The sequence below is a fragment of the Heliconius melpomene genome, chromosome 18 (genome assembly GCF_056956725.1).
Source record: "Heliconius melpomene rosina isolate 202511_hmr_F chromosome 18, ASM5695672v1, whole genome shotgun sequence".
NCBI lineage: Eukaryota > Metazoa > Arthropoda > Insecta > Lepidoptera > Nymphalidae > Heliconius > Heliconius melpomene.
Window position 1 is genome coordinate 15,144,482 of NC_140406.1, and position 15,712 is coordinate 15,160,193.

The 15,712-nt window shown below is 29.5% G+C and overlaps 1 protein-coding gene across 1 annotated transcript in view; it reads left to right on the plus strand.

The window, feature by feature from the left end:
* Positions 1-7,151: 7,151 nt before the first annotated feature.
* dati (zinc finger protein datilografo) overlaps positions 7,152-15,712 on the plus strand; it is a 103,641-nt gene continuing 95,080 nt past the window's right edge. Inside the window, exon 1 of the mRNA XM_085201437.1 lies at positions 7,152-7,430. The gene's annotated coding sequence lies outside the window, so the exon portion shown is untranslated. The remainder of the gene's footprint in view (positions 7,431-15,712) is intronic.

Sequence of the window (15,712 nt, forward strand, 5' to 3'; positions counted from 1 at the left end):
AATTTTACCTACCTGTTGAAACGACTTCTAGATTTCTTTAATAGTACAAAATTAAAAGTAAATTAAAATTAAGACTTAGTTAAATGTTTTGTTATTTCTATACCTATAACGTTTTATATGAGTACATATATATATCTATAAAATTAAATGGGCTTCAAAATAATTGAGGGCTAAACGTGATAAATAAAGACAATACAAATAAAGATTACTCTGAGGTAAAAACCGACGAGTTGGAGACGAAGAGGATCACAGATCTTATAAAAAGGAAACTAATATTTGAAAAGAAGAAAATTCCCAGACTGACAATAAACACCAACAAACCTGATTTCAGGTAAGTTAATAGGTTTAAGTAATTTTGTTATCTACATAGATTTTTGATAGTATATGAAAATTATAATTTTTCCTCCAAAGAGCATCCACGCTCAATAATTTTGCAGCCATTATGAAAATCCTGTTCATAAGCGCTATGGCTTTATATCTGTCTCTTTTGCTCTCACGGGACTCTTGTATAGCGTCAGTTTCATTTTACATAACATCTACGATAAATTTAATATTTTCAGTAATTTCTATAATTGTAAAGTCAGCACCTAATTTAGATTTAAGTTCTTTATTCAGTTTTAAATAAGTATCTTCATCGTTATTAGCAAATTTTTTGTCATTATCAATATTTGAAAGGCGTGTCCAAATCTACAAGTTTGACTCAGAAAGTTGTATCAAAATATTGTCTAGCTCTACGTTAGGTGGCACCTCATGCGTATCGAATGCCAAGAATGGCATAGAAACATTCGCCTCTAACTTTCGTTTTCGTCAAGTCAAGTTCAGGTTTTGCCGATGACTCGGGTGGGGTGCAGTGCGCATGCCTAAGTCATCGCAGTCATTGCCCAGCCAAATTATTGATTGCGGGTAGTCGGAAAACTGCAGGAGGAAGGGGGAGCGTCATTTACCAATGTGATAGTTTTCACAACGCTCAATTATGTAGGGTGGGGGGAGGTGGGGGAAAAAATGTATATATCAATATGGCGGATTTCAACGGATTTTGTATTAAATTCTATCGGCCCCGCCTGCGTGTTCGGAATTTATGGACGAGCTTTAGCGGAACATTGATGGGTTTTCATTAAACGGTTTTAAATTTTATATGTACATATATTGTTCTCGTTCATCATCAGAGCTTTATATAGTCTGGTCGTATAACATTTATTTAATCATTCTCTACTACATAATACCATCTACGTAATGGCGGGTACTTTTTATTATAAGGACTAAGGGCTTTCATCTTTAATGTTTCTTTCTATAATCATTTCTGCTTAACGAATCGACTTACTTGAGGCTAAGTAAAAACAATATGACGGCTCATACTTTATTATCATACATTATTAGATGACATCTTTGCTAAGTATAGGGTATTTAAATACCACGTTTGAACGGCGATTGATTAACTGGTTAGGGTTTGTGCAACGCAAAGGGCACTAAACCTATAGATAAACATGTATACTAGGTAACGCTCTAGCCCTAGCGTTAGGGTGTTAATAAACTATATCCCTATATTCTCGACACTCGCATGTGAGCCTGAGTTCTATACCTATGTATGGCAGAGTAAACCCCAGTCTAATACTATGCGAGGGTGGAGAAACAATAATTTAGCTAAAAATTCAGATATGATAGCGTTGTTTTTTTTAATAAAGGTAGCAGGTAGTTTTTAAAGCAAAATATTGTGGAAAAAATAAATTGAAAGTCAAATTAAAAAAATTGTGAAATAATATTTAAAATCAAGTGTTTTAAGGAACTTTTTGTTTAAAAATACTTAAAGGGAATATTAATTGAATTTTACATAGCGGTTACAGGATCGGTTTCAGCTCCAGAAAATATTTATATTTATTTGATAGTTTGTGTTTAAATTGTTCTGAAAACAGAGCGAGGTGGCCGAAGACAAAATGTCACCTAATATCTTTTAGCTTCTCAGTTTATCTTATGAAAGTTTATAATAATACTCTAAATTAATAAAAAATCTTATTAATATAAAAGTTTATATACAAAGATTCATAGAATCAACTGTTGATAAATGCGGTGGTTAAAGTTTGATTATAGGTATCAAATAAAGAGAAATACAAAGAATTCTGTCTCTCAATCTCTCTATCTACATAAGGCGCAGAACTGAGTTACGCCATATAACACTTACAAAAATAGAGTAGATAGAACAAAGCTACGTCTAGACAGACACAACATAAAGATTAAAATTTTAGTTTCCCATCCAGACCGGAATTGGAAATAAAAAGATATATCAGAAAACCATAATTATCACTAATAAAAAAATGCTGAAAATACGTTTCTATTAGCGTTAATATTACAAAAATGAGTCTCATAGAGCGGACGGTGCGTGGGCAGTTACTTGTTTTGCTCCATCGGAATGCCTTGTCCGAGTGGTCGCGAAGAATGCGAAGTAAAAACTTAGCGCTAGTTATAATGTAGCTGACGGAAATATGCTCTGTATGCAAAAATATGTTATTTTATTATATTATTTTCTTATTAGGCTTACATTTAAATAAGCAACATTATGATTTTTTTGGCATAGCTGGGCAGGTAAGAAAAATAATGAGAAATACAGGTGGGATAATAAAAGGCCTAATATATTGACAATTCGTTTCCTTTATTCCACTTTATTTTTGTGACGGAGATTAGCGTAATACAACGCCCCGAAAAAACAATTTGATGAAAGTACAATTTTATTATCGATTTTAATAGTAGATGCGTTGAGTTCCGCCATTCAACACAAAAATATTAGTAATTAAAAAGTACATGTTCCACGACAGGAGTTATATTTATAATTGCATAAAGAGCGTTAATATTTTTACCGTCGGCAATTGCAATAACTAAAACAAAACTTAATCATTAATTTCAATGAAATAATACTTTTAATTATGATATTTTTTTGGCACAATGGATAAATATCATGGATTATCATTTTTTTGAATTAATTATAATAGAAAAAAATATAAAGACTTAGTAGAGCACACTCTCGACGAGACCTCTATTGAACTCGCATCAATTTTCTAACACCATTAAGTGCATACGTTTTTGTGAAAGAAAAATGCGTCTTATTACATTACGATGATGTTTTGCATGCATTTGTGTTGATCGAGTCGACGTGAGCTTCGGTTTCACGGTACAGCTTAAACTATTGAACCATTGGGGATTTAATTTACTGATGAATTGTAAGATAACTGTTTTATTTAAATATAATAAATGTATTAAATTCAATGCTTAGAACATTGCGGGAATCGAATCCGGACCTATTTCTATAATAATCGACGTGTTTTCTTCTCAAGCTTGCAAAGATGTCATCGTTATGGGGTAATAATTATTAAAAGTGATAAAAAATAAAAAAAGGCGTTTTTTTTTCACTTTTATTGATTTTTCATCACTACTAAATAATTTAATGTTCTCAGACTTCGTAATATGGCTGAAGGAATTGATACTCAATCTCATCAAGATTATAATAAGGAATTAAATAATAAAATCCGATGAGGGGCACTCCTTACAAGGTAAATTTTGTGACGTATGTTTTACAGCACTGTGCGGCGGTAGAACAGTTACGCAGCCTACAGCCTAAATTTGCGTAAAAATTATATATATACAAATATATTAATATCTTCACTTCTTTAGCTAAACTAAGATTTATTTATTTATTGTTTGATTTTTTTTGCCTAGATAGTAAAAGCCTAGATAAAACACTACTTTCTCCTCACATCATCCAATTTTCGACATATAGGTATGTTAAGACAAGTTGACCTTCGAAAACAAAGTATAAAAGATACTGGAGAAAGGTCGTAAAAAGCACCAGGACCCTTCGGAGGGCATGTCTGAAGAGGTTGATGACAGTGGACGAGGCAAAAGAGGTATGTAGAGACAGTAACGTTTGGCGCTCCGTTCTCTCTGACTATCCCGCTAGGGATAAAGCGTGAAGTTAAGGTTTAAAACTTATTTTAACTTATTTTATATATAATACATACATATAAGATATAAATTTAATATTCAATAGTTCAAAAAATTTAACATTTTAAAATTCTTTGTACTAGTTTTGACTTTGAACTACATCAGGCTATAATTCTTGATAAGTGAAAAATGCAAACGAAGTGATAGTGCTCTGTCCTATCCTGCAATAAAGTAATAAGGAAAAGAAATGCGTGAAAATAAAAAATGATGTATATAAAATACTTAACTACTACTATATGCGTATAAAGGAAAGCGATTAGAAAGTTTTTAATTAAACTTTCACTATTTGACAGGTTTCGGCGTTGTTAGTAAAATGAAGCGTGAGTAAAACTATGTGAAAACTATTGTCCTTCTTCTGAGTATGAACTTAGGACCCAGTTTGGTAATTGATTTATTTATTTATTTATTTAAATAAATAAATAAATAAATATTTAGACAAACACTAGTTACATTTATTGATGCACAAAATTTACCCAAAAAATATAATAAATAATAAATTAACAATATTTTAAGCAGTCATCATGTCATGCACTTTATATATGGAGAAAAATGTAATATTTTATTGCTAATCTAAGTAACTCAACATAAAAAAGATTTAAATCAGTTTCACGTTGTATCCCGCACACGGCAAAATAGGTAGTGGGGAACATAGTGTTAAGACACTCCGTTCCTCATTTTTCGTCGAATTTTTCAAGAGATTGTATTTTGAGTGGCGAAGAGATTCCAAATCGGGCTTTTGCCTTGGAGCCAGAGCGTAGAAATGAAAATATTAATTAATAATATTACGAATCTAATTATGAAGCGTATTTTATTACGAAGTTGTCAATGTTCTCTTTCTTACTTACTCGTTACTTCCGTATGTAAAAGTAAAAATTATCAATAGCCATTGCAACGAATTCATTGTCATACTCTTTCTAAAAATAAATAAAATGAGTACTAACTGACTAAATATAAAAAAAATCAAAGCAAAATGAAATCGACGACCACTACTTATTTAATAATAATTATGTAAAAACAACATAATAATAAAATAATAAATAAACTTTTTCGCAAACTTAGTCCATCCTAATTATACCGCTATGCCAGATTTCTACCGTCCTAGAAACCCACGCGTACAGACAAGCGATTCTTTCTATACGTAAAGCTATATCTAAAATTCATAGTGAAATAAGTATAAGAACTAGCTACGAAAAAACTTATTACCATATAAATGATAACAACCTAAAATTTTTCATGGAAATTAATACTTTATTACAAAAACATAAGGTATATTTTTAGGTTTCTTAATTTGAAAGTTAGGCCTTTTTTGGTGTAAGGAGGAATACGGCAGTACAGGCCAATGCACGATGCATACAACTAATAGTGTTGCGTCTTGCATCGGAATAACGTAGTGATGTACATTTTTAATATTATATGTAATAGTTTTTTTATTACAACGGTTTGGTAGTGCAATAGTATTAAATTATATGGTTTAAATTGGATAATATTAATTAAGTATAAATTGGATTTTAATTTAGTTTACAATGTGTACTAAATATATGTAATAATAAATAACTTTTTAAAATATTTCAAATATAAATAAAATTATAAAAAAGAAAAATTATAAGCTTTTATTTTAAATTAATTGTTACATTAAGCAGAGTTATTAAAAAAAATGTTTCACTATTTATGTTTTAAATTCTAAAGTTTTTCCAAAAGTACGAAAGAAAAAGCGCTTTAAAAATAACAACGCTAGAGCTAAGCGCTGGCCATTCCTTCCCGATGCCTGTAAACGTTCGATATAGGCTAAAACATATTATTATATGCAAGACGTTTCTTGTACTACGCCAAAACTAGGGTTGCTTGTCGCTTACTTTTTTTGTATGTGTAATCTTTTTTTTTATTTTACATAGGTATATTTGCGTTGTGGCGCTGCGGTGACTGTCTAAGCGGTGATTGTGGGTTCGATTCCCACTCGGTAAATTAATTATTTTCCTTTACTCGCTCTGGTATCAAGATTAAACGCGACATTGAGTCCCGTCTCAACATGCAATGTCATAAGAATTTGGTGGTGGCTCTTAACACAAATTATTCTCTGCCTAGATTGCTAAGTGAAACTTTTGTTGACACTTCGTTCTTCTCTTCTCCGTCCTATTAAGAGACATTACTTTTTGACGATCATGCACTCTATGTAATCAAATTGTGAAGCGAGAAATAAAATTGAATAAATAAAAATTCTTTTAAATAATTAACCTAATCGAAGAATTTCCGATAAAAACATAACTACTAATATAATAAAAAAAATGCCTTTTAAACTTAAAAGTTAGTATGTACAAGGAAAGGTAAAGAAAGCGATTATTGTGAACTTAGTTCATTAAAAAATTATAAGTCTGATGGCAGATACAGTGGGTCACATCGAAGCGGTGGACGTGCTGGTACACTCAGAGGAAGGCTACGCCACAGAGCCTTCCTCTAAGTATACCAGCTAATATAAACATATTTTTTTATATACCAATACAAACAATTTGATTGAGTAGTTTCTGAGATTAACGCTGTAAATCAAACAAATTCTTCAGCATTATAATGTTAGTACATATGCAACTCCTTTTCTTTTTTTTAACTCTTTCTGCTAAACCTATAAATTACATGTAACGTCAACTATAAAGGAATACTAATTACAGCTAATAAATTATATTATAATTATATATTATTTAAGCGTTATTGAAATATTCATATAGGTATGTTAATAAGTATGGAAATTTCTTGAATTGAAGATAAAATCTAAGAAAGAGAAGAATTATATGACGGGTAAATAACATTTTTAATTATATTTTTTTGTTTGAAAAATATCTAACCTATTACGAAAAAAAACATATAAATCAATATAGATTTTGTAAATGCAAGTTAAAATATCATATTATAATGTTAAAATATCATTTAAAAAAACAAAATAAATAGATTTCCTTTAAGTATTAGAATCAATAAAGCAACCATATTTAAAAAAATCAGTATTGATTATTTTCCCACTTCTGTAGGCCTCTCTAGTTTCTATAAAATATAAGTAAAAGGAAGTGTTGATTGTACTGTCCTAGTACAGCCCTACGCCCCGCAGGCAAATATGAACGAATGTAAGTTGACTTAGAATAAGTGTGTTCTGCAATCGAGAGTCCGCCAGTGTTAGATCATAATGTGTTGAAAGTGCCTGTGCGCTACAATGCCAACGCACCGGCAAAAAAACCGCCATCTTTAATAAAAACCACTTCTCCGTAACAAATTATAGTAAAAAGTGACCAAATTTGTGCAAAATTCAAAGTGAAATTCGTTTTGGGGAAATTAAAAAAAATGCAATTACGTAATTAGTGTTCAATATTTTCGCGCGCACCCGCCATGTTGGTTTTGGAAATGTAAAAGCATAGACTATATATTTTTTGGTTTAGTGTTCGGACTTTATGGAGGCTAAGGTCAGTTCAGTGTTTTTTTTTTGTATTTTTAAATTTTTATAAATGACAAAAAAAATATTCTATAATTTATGATTATTTTCGAATAATTTCAATAAAAATATTAGTGTTAATCCTACATTTTATTTTCATTAATGCTTTGGCGCTCATAAATACTTATTTCGACAACTTTATTTCGCTTCTTTCTTGAATTGTTTATAGGTATAAATATTTATAATATTTAATTTACTAAGGTTTAATTATGGTTTCGTATTTGAGTCTTCATTATTATTATTTTTATACATTTCTAAATATTTTTACAATAAATAAAATAGGAAAATAAGACACGGACGGAATATAAGTAAAGTTCTGGCATTTTATGAGCATTACTTAAGAAATATTAATATAAAAAATAAAATAAAAACTAGATTTATATTGTTAGCGAAAATTACAGAATATATTATAATATTCCAATATATTGTAGTAGTATAATAACGCGCCTAAAACTGTTCAGCACCTGACGCCGAATCTGTTATAGGTATCCAAAAATAAGAATTTGTCATTATAATAAATATAGTAAAGAAATACATATTGTGAATGATGTAAGTTATCTATATTTAAAATGGAATATAAATATTTCAAATTTGCTTATTACAATTTGATTTTGGCTTAAGTTCAATAGAATCATAAAAAAATAATTAAAAAAGCGACGTCAGGCAGTTAGTGTTCACGCGGAACTTCATGTTCTCAGTATGTGTTCTCCGTTTTCTACTTTTCGGTTATATAATTTTTTTTTTTACTTGGATAATTTTTTGGGCTTATAATTTGCTACGTTTTTTAAGTGCAAAAAATAATTTTAATTGACAACATGTTTAAGTACCTAACATAAATTATATTAATCAAAAATCTTTGCAAGAAAATTTTGTTCCAAGGCTGTATTTAATAACTGTTATTATTTGCATGTATTATTATACTATTAACTTCACTGGTTTATCGTTGTTTTATATAGAACTTAATAATAGTTAGATTGAGCTTTTACAAAAAGTTTTTAATATTATTGAAAAATGTATTTTTTATACAATTTTATACGTTTCTGTAAATATATGTAGATATTATATAATTATTATTTTTGTTTTACTTTTCTGTAAGTATTATTTTTGTACTTATATCTTTTTATTTAACCTTTTTTTATGAATAATTAAGATAGTTGTTGTACTTAAATGAGATCTAAAACCAATTAATTAATATCAAAATAACACCTTAGTATGATTTAATAAAATATAACGATTTAATATAATAAGTAGATAAAATATAAATAAAAATAAATTTAAAATTTACTTTTAATAAATTAATTATAGAAATAGGTCAAGCTTTTGAGCTTAGAGCTTTTCAATCATTGATTGAACTTTCTCCACTAATTAGAACTTGGTAGTAATGTTAACTAACAAACCTACTTTGAACGGACGGAAAGCGATGTATATATTTTTATATTTAGCTATTGTATTGACATGATTGTAATTACCTATATATTTGAGTGTTTTTTTTAATTAATTTTATTTTACTTTTAACGAAATAACGAAATTTTATCCTACTTAGTAGGGGTTAATCTCAGAGACAAGATATTGTCAAGATACTCCCTTCTAGACTATCCGTTGTGTTGCGTGCAACGGCGGAATTTAACACGCGTTTTGTACTAACGGAGCAGTGAAATGAGAAAAAACGCCTCGAGTCGAGATCGAACCCACAACCATCGGTTTTATAACCAGACTATTTCTCTGGCAATTATTTTTTGAAGTGTTTCTTTAACTGTCGGTTTTCAGGCTTTAATCAATAAAGCTGAATGAACGTAACTATTCTATTTGTGTCAATTTGCATTTTATTAGGCTGATCGTTGATGTAGATGGACAAACAAAATAACGAAGATCAATTACATACATACATACCTGCATAAGTACGTATTGTTATCTAGGTCCTATATTAATTAGGTGATTTTAAGCGGCCTTGTTTGTTACTAATATTTTTAATTAGTGATAAATAACATTGGAAAAATTAAATATACTTATTTTAGTTTTTTAGCTTAGCGCTGTATCCCGCACGGAGAAAGGTAGGCAAAAGGAACCTGGGAACCTATTGTTAAAACACCTCGTTTACATTAAGGCACTTTCGTTCCCCACTTTCCATCGAATGTATTAGGTAGAATTAGGTAGGATTATAACCTACATATGTAGTCTATACAGGAATCCTTATAACATGTATTAGCTTTAAGGAAAATGCTAAAATAGAAAACCGAAAGAACTATTTATAATTTACAATTTCAGCATTTTTCTTTTCTTCACTTTTTTCTTTCCTTTTTAATTTAAATCTTTAAATTTAATTCAATTTCTTTAAAGAATTATGAAATGCTGGTAGTATAATGAATAATGATTTGTCGCAATTATTAAATTGTCGTATTAAGTGTCGTATTGCGCAATGTTTCTAAAATAAGGAGAGCGGAATGTCTGAACACTTCGTACTACTACCCTGCTTTATGCTATAAAAAAACTCCCATACAAAATAATATAATTGAACTAACAACCATTAAATTTACCATAGAAGATTAATCATATATTTTACGCCGCGATCGCTTATTTCAAATAGATACCGTTATAAATAATAGATGAAGAAAAAAAGGAATATTTTATATATTCACGGTAAGATTTAACAATAAAAGTATCGGCGCTTAGTTACGTAATGTTTTTTAAAGGCAATACGTTGTTTTGTACGTACGAAGCATGTATTATCGTGTTGACTGTTCCCATTGTCACTTTACGTAGTAAGGCCAGAGTATATAGAAAAAATATATGCTATATGGTAAACATATTATGTAAAAATAACAACGATTTATTATATTTGTAGCTTGGCTGATTGAAGGCGATAATTACGGGCTTAAATTCTGTTTTTTTTTTTTGCTTCACGTTGTATCCCGCACATAGCAGTATAAGCAGAGGGAAACGTGGTGAAATTTAGATGTATTAAATATTTTTATAGCCGTGGTATTTGAATATAATACAATATAAAAAAATATAATTTACATTAATAAATTGTCAATTAATGTTATTATAAATTTTACGTTGGATAATTTTGTTAATTTGTATTTTTTTCATAAATATCTATATCGAATTTTTCTCTGATGAAGTAAATTAGAACGTGGAATCCGGTTACGCTTTTAAGAAATTAAAAGTGCAAAACGGAGAGTCTTAACTCTACTTCTGTGAAAAATTCCTCAACTGCCCTACAGTAGGTTAGATATTGTTGAAAAGTGCTTACGTTTAATGCGCCCGCGCAGTAATATAAGAACTAGCATAGTTTATGCACAAATTTACATACATTTCAATAAACCTAACGCAGTTGCCCATATAAAAATGAGGCTCAGAATTAAACTTATTTTTTAATAAAAATACTGTAAACTGTTCATAAGGTATGAGAAATCTTAGTATTATCTTATCAAAAAAATATGATGATTTAATTTAATTCAATTTTTTATTTTTAAAATATTAATTTTTTATACAGAGACACTGTATGTTGAGTGATGGGGCACTCACGACCATCTTGTATTAGTGCTGTACTAGATACAAAAATAAAATTTTATTTGTAAACATAATACAAATTTCTACTAAAAATAGGCATTTTTTTAAAATTATCTGACTTCAGTCTCACATTAAGAAATGTAACTAAAAATCTTTTAACAGTACAAAAATTATATTAATTATGATATTTTATTTACCTGAGTTTTCATGTTTATATTAAAATTAATCAGCGTGGCCCTCAGCGTTGAGTTCCGCTACCTAACACCCAATATCCCAAAAATTGGTCGGAGAGTGAAGTACGGAGTGTCTTAAAGCTAGGTTTATTTTACCTACCCTGCTATATGCGAAAGCTCGAAGTTACAAATTTTTCATAAAAAAAACATACAAAATCATAGAGATTCCCTTATTAATGTGTTTATTAATATAATAAACCAAAATTTTGCGGTTTCTAAATGATATAGGAGAAGGTAAATGTATAGAATATTTTAACTAGAATTCTATACTAGCTACTATTATTTATTAGAGGTTAATACTCGCCACTTTACCGCAATAACTAGTTACTAGATATTAGTTTAATTTTATGTTTATATATTAATTATGGTAGAATTATATATTAAAGTTAAATTCGTTGTATGTTCCAGGCAGGTTATAAATGAGATAATCTTGTTTAATGATTAAAATCGTTCTATATTTCTTAATTAGAAAAAAAAAAATTGTATTTTATTATATAATTTGTACAGAAGTGTTAACAGATTTGGCAAAGTGATAATGATGTAAATACGATTTGGGTGGTAGTGACATTTTATCTTATCAGAGCGAGAATAAAAAAATATTTGAAACGTAACATTTTTTAAAGATTTTTTAATATATTTATTTATAGCGCTTCTCCTTAACTATAAATTCTTATAACGGTATCGCTATAAAATACAAAGTAGGTAAGTCAAAGTTGTTCCGTGGGAAAGATTTTTCCTATAAAATAAGCTTTACAAATCGGGACCAAACGTTGACAATACCGCAATCCATTTCCAACGAAGGTTGGAAGTCGAAAATAAACTAATACTATGAGAAATTTTATTTAATACATTTCCTATAGCTATATTTTGTTTAGAGATTATATATTAGTACTTTATATCCTCTTGGACGGTTTCCATAAGTTTTCTAGAAATAATAGTAGGATATTGATTAAGAGATCTGTAGCAAAACTTCTTATGACAAATAATTTTATGATTGGTTTCTATGGTGACTATAGAAGGTAACAAAATTACTTCATAAATTCAGATGTAGCTTCATTTGAATACAATATAAAAATATATAATCAAAAAAAAAAAAAAAGCACTCTTTTTTACTAATATAATTCGACGGAAAGTGGGGAACAGACTTACTGAACAATAGGTTCCCTCTGCTTAACCTGCTATATACAGTATGCAAGAAGCCCTAAGTAAGGATTGAACCCGTTTAATACTAGTCTACAGTGTAGAATACAGGATGGTAACAGTACTAGGTCGGACGCCGCGCCGTTTGTTACATTTCAAACGATAAACGATCGAGATTTCCTAAGAGCATTTTAATTGGATGAATAATTCTTACATGCTATACGTATTACGTACTATTCTAAACAAATTTAATGGTGATTCAGTATGTATTGAAATTGGGACTAAAGTGGCGTAAGATAGTATTCTTTTTTTAGCTTTCACATTTTATCCCTCTTTTTTTACGCTGTCCTCTCAAAAGACGAATGTATTCAAGAAACGTAAGTTCACATATTTTCATCCAATCTATAAAGTTCTAAAAGTATTTATATTTACCCTGAATACAAATATTTCCTCAAATTAACTTGAATCTACAACAATCTAGTGGCATAACGTCAGTTTAGAGTGTAAACCTGCAAACAGCCTATTAAAAATTCTCCAAAAGTCCAAATTCTCAGGAGGAAGAAGGATTTAGAGGGAGAGGGATTTGTATTCTCTATTATATGAATTAAAATAAATATCGATTTTAATATTATTATATATTCGAATGATATAAAAATGTATATATGCGATTATATAATGATACAAACAGACTTACAAGTTTATACTCTAAACCAAGGATGTGTTGAATATACTAATCGTGGAATGTTCTGCCTCCTGAGATTTTCCCAGAGCGCTACAATTTGGTGGCTTTCATGCGTCGCGTGGACACCTTCACCGACACGGCTCCTCTGTTGTTGTCATTCCTTCGAGTGTGATCGGTACTAGGACCATATCCATTGGGAAATGAAACTACTCCAGATGTTCTCTTATAGCTTTTTTCTATAGAAAAAACATTTTTTTGCAAATGTTATGTTATTTATATTTTTTTGTTATTATACAATTTAGTCTCGTATATCTAAAATATTTTCTTATTGATATTTTTTTAAGCTTCAAGCTGTATATGCAATGTAGTAGAAGGAACCTGATAAAGTTGGGTTCCCATTAAAACAATTCGATTCCGAGTCTTGCTCTGTCACCTGAACGAGGAAATGATGATAATAAATATTTAATTTCCTCAAGTGGGAATCGAACCCATAATCTGTTGTGTTTACAGTTGCACTCTTCTGCCCATGCGCCACTACTGGCCTCAAATGTGATGCACGCAAATTTAGACAGATTGATAGATTTCTTTACATTTATAAAAAAAATATCATCATAGAGTTAACATCGATACTTCGCCGGTTCTATATGAAAATGTATTTCAAAAACACTAGCGCTAGAACAATGCTTTGTTTAGATAATAATTTGACACGTTGCAGGAAAAAGGACAATAGAATAGCGCGTAGTGTCGTTAACTGTTGCAAATAGACATTGCTATCAATAGACTTAGGAAAAAATGCACTTTTAACCGACTTCAAAAAAGGAGGTGAACTGTTTGACCTGTAAGTAGGTATTTGAAATTGTTGAAATTGGATAATATTTGAGTATGAAGATCTATTTAGGCTTACAAGCACTTGTTATTTTTAATATTTCTCAGTAACTAAAAGTCATATTTCGATTATCCTTCTTTATTTTAATCTGGTATATTCTAACTTAAAGACAATTTAAGTTTTTTCAAAGTCGGTGATAAAGAAGACGTAAGCATTCACGCGGTTTTGGAACATGCACATTATATGTAACCTACTAGGTAATTGACAGGCATCAGAAGTAGGTTTATTTTTTTTAATTATTTTTTCTAGTACTAAGATATTCTCATCTCTGCCAACTAGTTACGAAAAAAGATATGAAGATTTTTTTTTATAAAGAAACGTCTTGTTACCAGAGCGAGAAAATAAAAATACTTGAACTTATAATATAACTTATTCTCTCAAGCAGGAACCGAACCCGTGAACGACTCAGTAAAATGAGACGCTGTTTCACTGAGTTACGACGGCCTTATATATATATAAAAATGAAAAAGCTTTATTTTCTTATACAGACTGTGGCTACAAGTCTGTTTGTTTCTGACAGCGCATCACATAAACCAAAGCTTGGCGGGCGTGCCAAAAAACATGGAGCACGCTGACTGTGACGTCTTGATACTGTTAGTGTATAAGGTATACCAGTGGTACGTAGGTATATTTTTTAATAATATATCTACAATTTTATTCAATTTAATTTCATTGATTTACAGATATTTTCAATAAATATTTTAGATAAAATGAATTCAGTTTTGGTTATACTAATAGGAATTTATAGATAAATACAAGAAATAAATAGCTATATATGTAACTAATTGATTTTAAATTTCCCTTTTAAAAATGTGGGAAGTAATAAAGGAAGTGGTGTTCATGACTTAAAGTCTTAACTGGTCGCAGCCATACATAATACATAAGCGTTAACAGTATCAACTACCACTTTAAATACAAATTGAAACACAGTCATGGATTGAAGGATCAGAGTATTAGAAATAATATTAGTTAACTAGGAAAGTTATTCTTGTACTAAATGTCTATGTTATTTTAAATTATTTCTACATAAATGAAATGTTTCTGTCTTAATCTAAATACTGCTTACATATCTTTATATTTTATGAAACAGTAAAAAAGCTTTTAAGATATCATTAAAACTAAAATATTGATTTGAAGAGACATTTCTGTGAGGCCAACCCGCGGCTGTAGTAGCTTTGATGATGATGTTTGATGATGATGACATTTCTGTAAAGTTAATAATAATATAACCAAAGTACTAAAATACAAATATATTGAATTATAATAAACTTAAAGCATCAAAATCATTCGCACCTCGTACGACCTGTATAAAAAACACAGCATCGTAAAAATAGATGCTTGAAAAATGAGCGGCATATTTAAAGAGAGTGACCAATCGGGTGCCTCCGTTGCGTGTGTGCGTGGCGTTAGACGTTAGTATTGTGTTAGTGTGTTAGAAATTCGGCAACACCATTGGTGAATAGATAACACCTACATTGAATGTATGATTTTTTTTCTACGTAATATTTACTTAAAAATTTTGGGAAGACGCCATTGCTAAGTTGAGATGCATTAGACCAAATTCAATAGCGGTAAATTTGTTTTTTTTCTTAAAGAAACTTTAAATTATAACTAACGAAATACACAATGATTTTGAAGACAGAATTATTTGAATAGTAATCTGAATAGCTTTAGAGTTGTAATAACATTATCATTTTAAAGATATATGTAAGTATATTGGAAACTAAAGTTTCAGCAAATCAAATAAAACAATTATTTTGTAGCTATTTTTTTATATTAAATTTAATTTACTTTGTAAG